Below are 13,366 nucleotides of genomic sequence, written 5' to 3'. Positions count from 1 at the left end.
GTCTGAAGGCTGGACATTAAAACTGAAAGTAATGAGGTCCAGAAGACTTGTTGGGATCCCAAGAAGATATGGATTCATAATTTTGGTGTACCTGCTTTGTCTCTTCTGACAACAGCCCTCTGGTGGCTTTCCTGAATCCTTCATGCAGAAACCTTAGAAAAATCTCAAAGCTTTCTGCAGGAAAAACACTCAAAAATGCGACTGTCAAAGAATCCATCATTCAAATCTTCGTCAGTGGAATTGTAGACTTTGCATTACATAAGAGACTATGTACTTGTTGTTGTTAGCTGCGAAGTCGTGTCTGACCCATCGCGACCCTATGGACAACATTCCTCCAGGCCTTCCTGTCCTCTACCATCTTCTGGAGTCCATTTAAGCTCATGCCTACTGCTTCAGTGACTCCATCCAGCCACCTCATTCTCTGTCGTCCCCTTCTTCTATTGCCCTCAATCTTTCCCAGCATTAGGCTCTTCTCCAGTGAGTCCTTCCTTCTCATTAGGTGGCCAAAGTATTTGAGTTTTAGCTTCAGGATCTGGCCTTCTAAAGAACAGTCAGGGTTGATCTCCTCTAGGACTGACTGGTTTGATCGCCTTGCAGTCCAAGGGACTCGCAGGAGTCTTCTCCAGCACCATAGTTCAAAGGCCTCAATTCTTTGGCGCTCAGCCTTTTTTATGGTCCAACTTTCACAGCCATACATTGCAACTGGGAAGACCATAGCCTTGACTATATGCACTTTTGTTGACAGGGTGATGTCTCTGCTTTTTAGTGTGCTGTCTAGATTTTCCATGGCTTTCCTCCCCAGGAGCATGCTTCTTTTAATTTCTTGGCTACAGTCCCCATCTGCAGTGATCTTGGAGCCCAGGAAAATAAAATCTGTCACTACCTCCATTTCTTCCCCATCTATTTGCCAGGAATTGAGAGGGCCGGATGCCATGATCTTGGTTTTCTTAATGTTAAGTTTCAACCCAAGTTTTGCACTCTCCTTCTTCACCTGCAACACGAGGCTCTTTAGTTCTTCTTCACTTTCTGCCATTAGAGTGGTATCATCTGCATATCTTAGGTTGTTGATATTTCTCCCGGCAATCTTAATTCCAACTTTTGATTCATCTAGCCCTGCCTTTCTCATGATGTGCTCTGCATATAAGTTAAATAAGCAGGGTGACAGTATACAGCCTTGCCGGATTCCTTTCCCAATTTTGAACCAATCAGTGGTTCCGTGTCCAGTTCTCACTGTTGCTTCTTGGCCCACATATAGGTTTCTCAAGAGACAAATAAGATGGTTCTCTTTAAGAACTTGCCACGGTTTATTATGATCCACACAATCAAAAGCTTTAGCATAGTCAATGAAGCAGAAGTAGATATTTTTCTGGAAATAATAATAATAATAATAATAATAATAATAATAATAATAATAATAATAATAATAATAATAAAGTTGGAAGGGACCTTGGAGGTCATCTAGTCCAACCCCCTGCTCAGGCAGGAAACCTTATTCCATTTCAGGCAAATGGCTGTCCAGTCTCTTCTTAAAAACCTCCAGTGTTGGAGCATTCACCACCTCTGGAGGCAGGTTGTTCCACTGGTTAATTGTTCTAACTGTCAGGAAGTTTCTCCTTAGTTCTAGGTTGCTTCTCTCCTTGACTCTCTAGCTTTCTCCATGATCCAGCGTATGTTGGCAATTTCATCTCTAGTTCCTCTGCCTCTTTGAAATCCTGCCTGTACTTCTGGTAGTTCTCGATCCACATACTGCTGGAGTCTAGCTTGTAGGATTTTAAGCATAACTTTACTAGCATGGCAAATGAGTGCAACGGTGCTATAGTTTGAACATTCTTTGGCACTGCCTTTCTTTGGAATTGGAATGTAAACTGATCTTTTCCAATCCTGTGGCCACTGTTGAGTTTTCCAAATTTGCTGGCAAATTGAGTGTAGCACTTTTACTGCATTGTCTTTTAAGATTTTGAATAGCTCAGCTGGAATACTGTCACCTCCACTAGCTTTGTTGTTGCTCAGCTTTTCTAAGGCCCACTTCACTTCACATTCTAGGATGTCTGGCTCGAGGTCAGTGACCACCTCATTGTGATTATCAGGGATGTTAAGCTCATTCTTGTATAGTTCTTCTGTGTAATTTTGCCATCTCTTCTTAATCTCTTCTGCCTCTGTACATTTTCATAATGTTCAGATGTTGACACGGAGCTGAAGTAGCTCGAACCAGGCATTTGGGAAAAAGAAAAGTGTTTTGGAGTTCTAATTTGGCAAGACTTAAGATTGGTTGCTCTTACTAGATTGATTTTCTGGAGACCACACTGTGGTGTCCTTGTACCTTGAACATCTACTTTCCCTTATTACAGCAGTCATTCTCACCAGACAGGTGACTGTAGTTGGCAGGATAGAGGGAGGAGATGATTGACAGCAAAATCAGAGGTTTCCCAAGTCTGTTTGCTTTTTAGAACTGGAAAATTATTTACAAGGCCAACAAATCCTACTTGTTTTGGTTTTTCTTTAATTATGTTATATATGGTAACTGCTTTTGACAATTGTTGCTATTTTCAGGGGGCGGTGTTTCTCCTCTCTATTCTGGTAAAGGGAAAGTCTTTGGCCCTTCTTTCTTTTCCAAAATCTTTTAGCAGCTGCACAATTAATTTTCAACAATAATAATCAGAGGGGATCCATTCCGGGGGCTGGAAAAAAGAGAATCCCCTGGGAATAGCAAGTATTTTCTGGTTTCCAGGAAGAAAAGATACCCTTTCTTAGAAAAATAAACGTGTGCTTTATTTTCATATAAAAAGCCTCTGTCCCCTGGAGCTTCTGACTGCAAGGTGCCATCTTAAAAGTGCCAACTAAGAAGAGAGATACTTCAAACAAAGCAGATGGCTCTGCCATCTATAAATCTTAATTTTTCATTCATCGCAATATTCTTGCATGTTCCTTAGCACAACAAAGCCCCAGGGGAGCATAGCACTGTCAATCTAATTAACACTGCTAATTGAAGATTACTGGATTCATTGACATAAAAAAAACCTGTCATGACCGGGGCACAACTTACAGGTTGCATAAAATAGGCATCTGAATATTGCACAGAAAGCTATTTCAAGTAGGTTATTGGATTAGTTCAGGTGTCACTCTAGAATCTTAGAAGACTTTCCCATCAGTTGCTACTGCAGGAGTACCCAAACAAGAAATCTAGGGGCCAATCTGCAGCAGATTGGTGAGGTTTTCCTTAATTATTTGTTAATAGCAGCAATATAATGTGTTCCCTCCTTCTCCAAATAAATTCTGAAATGAAAGTTTGGAGTAAATGGGAAGATATTTTAATGGAGAAAGTCTGTGAAAAGTTTTGATATTTAACTCTTTAAAGAAAATTCTTGAATTCTACATATGATGTGTCCTTTCCATCATTTTGGTAGAGCTTTTAGCAAACAAAAGCCCCATTGCCAATAGCACAATTCCAAAATTTGTATAGTTCTTAGGCTAACAAATGCTTTCTTAGCTTGGAATCCAGGGATGTCCACAAGATGTGGCTCAAAAAGTCAAAATGGAAGATAAAACAGAAGCGACATTTCACCTCTGCATTTAAAGCAGCTGGAACTTCAGTTGGAGCTTTCTAAATTTTTTACCCTACCCTGTGGACATCCGTATTGGAATTCAACCTGTAAAGCATCTATCTTCTGGCACCAAGCTATAATACTTCTGAGGATGACAGATTTATATATCAGCCCCTTCAGAATAATTGCCCTCTCCACCCGTAGGCTACTGCTAAGCTTGTAAGCCACCCTGAGTCTTCGGAGAAGGGCGGGATATAAATGGAATTAAAATAAAAATAAATAAAATAAAATTCTGGAGCATGTACATATGTCTGTACTTTAATCCTTTAGCTGGTCTTGTATGCATAACTTTTGAAAGGGGTAAAGAAGCTTGCCTGAATCAAAAAGTGGCCAAGAAACTAAGCCACAAGGTCTCAGTGTATCATGTGTTATAATACTGGAAATGCTGACCTATACAAAAAAATTTTTTGCAACAAAAAGCCTATTGATGCTGACTTTAGAGACTCGTCCCTTGTCAGGAACACCCTATAAATTGTAAAATTTATGAAAATTTAAAAAAGGGATGAATAGTTAATGCCACCTTGCTGAAACACAACTTAATTGACTGCTTATATTATTTATAAAACATAAAAAACAATGTAGCACATCTTTCCTTAAACATGGTTATGAAGGAATTGATCCCTCTCTTCATCCTAGGAGGCCTCAACACTATTTTTTTTCTCTCTTTTTCTAACTGCTATCACTGCCCTGACTGTAATATAAGAAACTAACTGTGATGGGACCCTGTTCCAGTCAGGTTGGGTCTGCCATACTCCATGAGGCATTGGGTTCCTTGGGCTAAAATAAAGTTCTTCAGAACAACACCAGGTGAATGATTCCAGAGAGAATGAAGCACTGCTGAGATCTAGCTTCTGGTCTCAACTGCCAGCATCATTGCAAAGTGGTGGTGGTGGGGGGGGGGGAAGCGGCAGCTTGTGGGCTTCATAGCTGCTTTATCTAAGGCAAGCAATTGTCATGGTGTGCTTCGAAATGAAACTGGCCTGGCCTCCTAGGAAACCACATTCACAAAAAGAGAACCACTTTGATATATCCATGAAAGTGACCTACAGGTTCACTACTGAGATTCTGAGCTAATTCCTGACAAAACCATTAAAAAAAGAATGGATGCTATTGATTATTATTCTTATTAAACAAATGAATTTCTGAGCTCCCCATTACTACAGATATGAAGATCAATCTGCTCATTTCCTTAAAGGGCATTATGCAATTCCATTTCTTCTCTGTTTTGTTTTTCTCAGAATTAGATCTGGAGGCCTTCAACTAGACATCCCCCAGGTGGAGATACTCAAGTCTATCTTCCCTAGGTGAGGCTCATTCCCCTTGCAGCAACTTTGTTGTTTCTTTTTCTTTTCTTTTCTTATGTTACTGGTGTTATGTACTGGGCTTTTTGAGCGAATACCACGTGGGTTGCTGGAGCAGCTAATGGCTCTCCAGCAACCCAGACTACAAGTCTCCTGTGCTGCAATTGGCTATCTCTAGGCGGCAATGGTTGATTCAAACCTATTGGCTGCCGCCTAGGGGCTAGACTATATATTGCGGCTAGTTGCAGCCATTCCCCCAGGATAGTTCCAGCACGAAATAAACAATGAGTTACCTTGTACTCAGCTTTGTGTCTTCATTCCTGTGCCAAAGAATCTGCTATTTAACAACTGGCAACACTTGTGTGAAGGCTGACCTGGAGAACTTACTACAGAAGAAGGAAGAACTATGTTTCTCCTCAGAAGTCAGCCTCGATTGGCCCGCCCACACTTATTTTTGAGTTAAATAAAAGGGAAAAGCTGTCAACATGCCACACAATATGCAGTTTGACCCTGAGAGATTTATTATCATTGAATCACCCTAGTACATATAGGCAAAGGCATAGAGAATGGCTGGCTGCCATAGCGACCTAGGCCTGGCAAGGCCATGCTGTCCCAGATCATCTTGAAATAACTGGGGGGGGGGACAAAATGCTTTCTAGGTATCTATTTATTGCTAACATTGTTAGCTGCTCCAGTTTATATCTTTTGTAATCCCAAACAGAATACAAAGTAGGATTAAAAGACTTAAAATTACATCATCATGAAAACATATTACTATGTCTTAAAATCATAAAAATACAACTTCTTAAAATACAGCAAATATAGCATACAGTGGAACAAATCTCCATGGCAACTGACATCACTAGCATAATTCTGTAATCCTGCAAATCACATATGCTAAATCATTTGCATAATTTGCAATTATTAAAATATTTGAGAAAAATATTAAAATCACTCAAGGCAAATTATCCAAACTTTTCTTTGATTTGATGGACAATTAGGGCTGGTTGATATGTGGAGAAAGAAAAATGGCAATTCAAGAGAGTATAATTACTTTTCTGAAATATATAGATCATTTTCAAGAATAGACATTGGCTACTAAATAGAACTTGGCTACTAAATTTCTAAAGTAGAAAAATTTCCAATGACATTTTTGAATCATAATCCTGTTAGATTTATAAAAGAAAACCTAATTTTTTTAGATGGAGATTAAATGAAATGTTGCTACAGAAAGAAGCAATAGAGATGGATTGTAAAAAGAAATTTTAAAAAATGAAAATAATTTAGGAAAGGCGCTCATTTGTGAATGGTTTGAGATGCAAGTAAAACTTTTATTTCAAATTATATTATATAACATAAAATGGAACTGATAAAGAGGAGTCAAGGGAAAATACAAGCTATTTTGGATAAGATAAACAGAAAAGAAATACATTTTCAGAGAAGGTAAGTATTTCTCAACAAATTTCACAATGGTAATTATCTATATTAATAATAAGAGAAATGGAAATAAAACATGAATTACGTAAAGCCAAAAAACTGAGTTACAAATAAACCGAAAAAATGGCTAGCATATAAATTACAAAAACAAAAAGAAAACAATATTGAAATTACAAGAAGGAGATGCTATATTAATGGAGAATGCAGCTATACAAAAAGCATTTCATTAATATTATTCCAATTTGTATAAAGGAAGGGACATCTTTCTAGAGAAAATAGATGAATATCTAAAGAAACAAAATTTATCTAGGATTACAGAACTGAGAAGGATTAATGAATGGACCTAAGGGAAGTTTTTGAAGTAATAAAGATTGAATTTATTTATTTATCATAAATTTATTTATTTATATAAATTTATTCAATTTATCTGGTGGCTAGACCAGAAGGATTATCAAGCTCTATTATAAATTATTTGAGGATGAATTTACAACCTTTACAAAGCACAATCAACTCTGTTTTACTTAAAAAAAACAGTTTAAGGAATGCTAGGAATTGTTAGACATTTGGGAATATTTGAAGCAATACAAAGAAAAACAAGTTGATCTTCTGAGATGCAGAGAACAACTTTGACAGTTTGAAGTGGGCTTTCTTATTCAAAGTTTTGGAAGACATGAATTTTGGAAGCAACTTAACAAAATGGATAAGATTGATTTACACTTCACAGAGAGCACAAATAATTGTTAATGGGGATCTAACAAAACCTCATGAGAATAAAAAAGGAACAAGACAGGAATGTCCACTATCTGTTCTCTTGTTTATTTTGGTTCTTGAAATACTGAATAGAGCTATAAAAGGAAAATGAGAGGATTGTGGGAATAAAGATTAAAAAAGAAACTTTCTAAGTTAAGATCAAGTATAACATTTGGTGTTGGTTCGGGAAGATCCTTTAAAGGAAACTGAATATATAATAGACAAATTAAAAGAATTTGGTACATTAACAGGTTTTCAAGATTAATAAACGGAAGATGAAGAAGTTAACAAAAATGTGAAAGTAGAAGATCAAACAGAACTGATTAATCAAATGGGCTTTAAGATTGAGATGATAAAATATCCAGCTATCACCGTGTTAAATACAAGTTTCAAATTTGTTATTCAAACTAACCATGTTACGACAAGGCATGAAGCTTAAAAAGTTATGTTAAGATGGGAGAAATCATGACTGTTATTTCTGGGAAGAATGTGCAATAAGGTGAGCTAAATATTTTGTTATAATATATAGAGTGGAACAATGGAAAAATAAGTAGCTGAAAAGGGAACAAAACTCTGGACTTAAAAATGTTTCAGCCACAATAGTTCTTGCATATTTCCATCCAGGTAATTTTTTTTTGTAAAAAGTAAAGAAGATGGACTTGACAAATATATGTTAGCTCTGTAACCAAAGTAATGAAAGGAAAAATATATCTTAATTCCACAGCAAGGAAATAGTATTTGTAAGCATTTCTTCGCCCCCGTCACCACAGTGTAGTCTTTGAGTAAGCTTTTAGCCATGTTCAGTTGACTTGTCTCCAGGGATCTTCACTGAATGAAGAAGTTCTCTTGGAGAAACAACTCAATACATGGTCTTCAAGGCTGTAACTATCTCCATATTCCAGTGAGTGAGCTCAGCTTATCTACCCATCAGAGTTTTATGAAATTATTAAGTACCTTCAACCAGCAATAGGATCCATTATATGAACTGATCTCATAAACTCGTCTTCTCTGTGGAGGCTGGTGATCCTGGTCAATTCCATAAAAACCAGGGAGCATTCTGACCATGGCTAGTGTTCCCCAGCTTAGATTATGCTGCATTTGTTCTGAGATAAAAACCATAATACCTAATATGTAGCCACCTCATGAATTAGGCCTGCTATTATCTAGGGCAACTCTGTGGTTATCATAGTGGCCACAAATTCCTAAACTTCCTCTGATTCTGTCCCCAAGCAAAGTAATTTGAGGTCTCTCTGGAATCTCTATGAGGTCAAGAAGGCTAGGGAAAATATGGGCTGGGCTAAAGGGTGAATGGTAGCATAACAATATATCCAGTTTGTCCTTCAAGCTTAACTTCAGAAAGAAGATCTCACACCTGGTTAGCTATCTCACAGGTTCTGCATCACAATCATCATTCTTCCCTATAGAAGACACTATTCTGAGATTCTAGCTGACCCTCATAACCATATTTTGGCAAAGATAACATCTCCTCCTCGTCTATCCATGTCTCAGCTAGATCTTCCTGCACATCCTCAATCAGATGGTAGATGAGAAAGATGTATTACAGGAAGACTTGATATTACACAGAGATAGCTGGTGACTTGGTTCCCAGGCTGATGTCGGCAGCCCAAAAACTGGAATTAGCCTATGCTCAGTTCCTCTTTTACGAGAGCAGCCTCTCTCCCCACTTTCTCTCATATTGCCTCCTGCTCAACATTATCCTGATCTTATTCTATCTTATTCTATCTCCACCTTGAGCTCCATTGTCCCTAGCTCTTTGTCTTGCTAGAAGGGAGTTTCACCTCTCAGTCTCTCAATGTCACATTGCCTCCATTCCTCCCAAGCACCTTGCCTGAAGGCTGCACTTCACTGAATCATTCACAGCCGTGATAGGTAATTTTTCTTTCATCCAGGATTGGAAGGGAAATGCTCCTAGTCTTTCTCTTCAGAAAGGGGTATCCCCTCTTTCTCCTCCATCTCACTCCCAAATCCAACAACCCCAGTCTTTACCAATTTCATCAACTTCTTCGATCTTCTTCAATTGCCAGTAATAGTGAAAAAAGTCTGATATGTTGTGTGACGTCACATGACATTGCGAGTTTGACATGTCTGCTCTAGAAGACCCAGTTTTTCATTACTGATAGTAATTGCTGGATTTTTAAATAATTATACATCGATTAATTAAAGGTGGATTTGTGCTGGCATTATCATACTGGCTAGCAAAACTAGGTCCAAGAAGGCCCACTTACAGTTATTCATATCCTAGTCACTTTCTGCTTGGACTGGTGCAAACTTCAACTGGCACAGAATAAAGTGGAATACAATTTTGGGTCCCTGCAGTTTGCTCCTGCTGCATTGCTGCTGAGTAAGTGGTGCTAGCTTCTTTCCAGGTGCAATTCAAGATGCTAATTATCCCCTTTAAAGCCCTGCATGGCGTTGGGCCAGGTTATTGGAGGGACTGCCTCACCCTGAGGATATCTACCTAAACTCACCAGATTGAGCAAACATGTAGCAAGTCCATGCAGTCAACAGAGTGTAGCACAATTCCAGGGGATTTTATTTTTATTTTTCAAATCAAATACTGTGCAATTCATAGATCCAAAATCATTACAACTTTTCATCACATGACAAATCATAACCTATAGAGAAGCTTCTCTAAAAGCAGCTCAGCACACCAACTAGGAGTCTAGGTTAATAGTCAAAACAGGTCAATATAAAATTATCTGTAGGTTAGAATTATCTGTAGATATTCTAATTTGTTTTTTAATGATTTAAAAATAAATAGTTAAAAATTGGTGTCTTTATATTTGGCATTTTCTTTTAATGTTTTTTTAATGTTTAAGAGTTCCTCAGAAAGAATATGCGTAGCTGCTTCATATGCCCATGCAGACAACTGAGTACAACCCTGAACTAGTTGTAAGGGTTATAAAGGATATGGTTGTTTTAATATAGTACTTCTAGCTGGATTCTTTTCAAGACACTTCTTTGGAATGTTTTGGACTGCTACATATTTATAATTTCATTGGCAATCTAAGGGCTGCATTGGATAGGATACTAAAGGCATCTTTGTCTTTAATTAAAAATGTATATAGATGATGCTGGAGTATTACAATTATTAAAAGCAGGCAAGTGCTGCAGAAGTTAACAGTTTCTTCACAAATTGTAATCCTGAGAAAAATGAGTCGTCTAAAACAGTTGTTTGCATTAAAGAAAAATCTTCACTAGCATCTTTCTTTTCCAGATGCATTTTTTTTAAATGTCCACATCAGGGGAAAGTTGTTTAATTTCCTGTCTAGTTTGAGCCTACGTGACGTGATTTGTTTGCTAATTCAAATCATAATAGCAATAAAAGATCTCTTTCCAAATAAGAAAGTTGGGAGGGCAAAATACAACACAGATTTGCATAACATGTTCCTATCCTATTTACATGGAGCATCGACTTTTACCTGAAAGAGACTTCAATGCACCTAACATTTAATGAGAAATGCAGTGTACTTTGCCATTGTTGTTAAGACAATGATCTGCAGGCTAGCTCTATCAGAGATTTGAGATTCCAGTCTGGCCTTGTCAGGTTCTTTAAATGAAAATTGGATGGCAGACAGGGGAAGATCCTTTTCAAATAAAGAGCAGAAATTTGTGAATTAGAAGCTCCAGCACTCTCACTTGCAGTCTGTTCCAGCTTGGTTTGATTTCTTCCTGCAACCAAATGAAATTTCCTTTACAATAAACTCTGTACACTACATAAAAGTTCCCAGTAATAACAATAAAAAGACAATAGTCATCAGTGATTTAGATCTGGGAGGAGTATCTCACATTAATATCAATGTCTTTCATTGTGTGATTAAATCCTTAAGGAGCATAGTGAAAACCAACCTATTTAGATTAATGATGTTATTGCAAAGCACAGACTTGAAAGGCTGAGCTAAACTTTTGTTTGCTTTGCATAATCCCTCCCCACTCCCAACAAATTTTGATTTTACCATATAAGTGAGAGAAGAACACAAAAATATTGCTGTTTGAAATTATGCATCAAGAATACCAATGCTGTAAGTATTGGTGGCTCTACCTAAATACTTAAACAAATTCACATGCATTTCATAATATTTATAACAACCAGGGCTTTTTTTCTCATAGAACGCTCAGAATGGAGTTCCGGCACCTTTTTTGGATGGAACCTTGTAGGGTAGGCAAGGCGGGCTGTATGACGTGTGTGAGTTCCAGCACCTTTTTCTTTCACAAAAAAAGCACTGATAACAACAATACTAGAAGGCCAACCACTTAAAATTACTTTCACTAGAACTTTGCAATGCTGAGAGAAGAAAGAAAGGGGTTTGCTTTCTAAAATAAAACCTGATTATGATTCCCTCAAGATTTTCATATGTTAGGAAATAAGAATCGGAACTACACATTAGAGATATCTGAAGTAAAGTTACATTACATTTAGTTGGTTCCTGGTATTGTATAATATCTCCTGCCCACCTAGGAGTTTGAAAGTATGCAAATGCAAGTAAATAAATAGGCACCACTTTGGTGAGAAGGTAACAGAGTTCCATAGACCTTGGCATGTAGTCATGCTGGCCACATGACCACGGAATTGTCTTGGGACAACGCTGGCTCCCTTGGCTAAGAAATGGAGATGAGCACCACCCCCTGGAGTTGGAAAGAACTGGACAGGGGAAACCTTTACCTGTATTGTCTGATATACATCAATTCAGCAGGTGAACCATTTCCATTATAAGCAGGTTCAGTGATCAGGAAAATGTTTATTTTATTTTTATATATACATACCAGTGCTGCCATTGTTGTCATTATGATTGTTATTATTTAACAGTGAGATGCCAAAAAGGATAATACCAACAGGAGGGGGCGGGGGAAAGAGACTACTTTTATTGAGCAACACACATACACACACATGTCCTCTGAAGCTATGTGATTGTTTTGTCAATGTATGGATTTCCAACATTGCCTTACTTTTCACTATAAACAAAATTTGAGGACAACTGTAATCTTGAACTAATTCATCTTTGCTAGGAAAAGGTGGAAGCAACAGAGTTAATATACGATTTAGGTTGCATTCCCATTTATGTGGAAGTAACTCAATGTGATTTTCTTCTAAGCAGACATGCACAGCACTGCATTATTATGCTTTAGAACTTATGTAACTTATGTACTGGCATTGGCATAGGCTACCACACAACCACAATGGATTTAAAAGAGACCTCTGAAAGTGGAATCTTAGAATACAGAACATTCAAATGATGTGTACATGTGTACATACAGACATGCATATCAAACACAGACCAACTGAATGAATTGTCAAATAATAAACAATAGCATTTAATTTAATTTAATTTAATTAATTAAATTTCTGTACCGCCCTATTCCCGAAGGACTCAGGGCGGTTTACAGGGCAGCATAAAATACAATATAAAAGATAATATAGAATTAAAATACATTAAATTAAAGGTAAAGGTAAAGGTTCCCCCGCACATGCGTGCTAGTCGTTTCCGACTCTAGGGGCCGGTGCTCATCTCCGTTTCAAAGCCGAAGAGCCAGCGCTTGTCCGAGGACGTCTCCGTGGTCATGTGGCCGGCATGACTAGATGCCAAAGGCGCATGGAACGCTGTTACCTTCCCACCGTAGCGGTCCCTATTTTTCTACTTGCATTTTGACGTGCTTTCGAACTGCTAGGTTGGCAGAAGCTGGGACGAGTAACAGGCACTCACTCTGTTACGCGGCACTTGGGATTCAACCCGCCAAACTGCCGACCTTCTGATCGACAAGCTCAGTGTCCTAACCCACTGAGCCACCGCGTCCCTACATTAAATTAATTAAGCCCAATTAAAACAATATTTAAAAAAGCTAAAACCCCTTCAGTCCAGGCCTGATAGATCGAAAAACCAGGTTTTCAGGTCCCGGCAAAATGAACGCAGATCGGGGGTGATCCTAAGTTCCACAGGTAAATCATTCCAGAGGGCAGGCGCACCCACAGAGAACGCTTTTCCCCTAGGAATAACCCACCGGCATTCCTTAACCGGCGGTATCCTGAGAAGGCCCTCCCTGTGGGAGCGCATGGGACAAAGGGAGCTTGATGCCGGCAGCAGGTGTTCCCTCAGATAACCCGGACCCAAGCCATTAAGGGCTTTATAGGTCATCACCAGCACCACTTATATGCTGCTTCACAGTGCTTTACATTCCTCTCTAAGCAGTTTATAGAAGCAGCATATTGACCCCAATGATCTGGGTCCTCATTTTACTGATCTCGGAAGTATGGGAGGC

The sequence above is a fragment of the Vipera ursinii genome (genome assembly GCF_947247035.1).
Source record: "Vipera ursinii genome assembly, chromosome: 1".
NCBI lineage: Eukaryota > Metazoa > Chordata > Lepidosauria > Squamata > Viperidae > Vipera > Vipera ursinii.
This window is presented reverse-complemented; position numbering follows the sequence as displayed.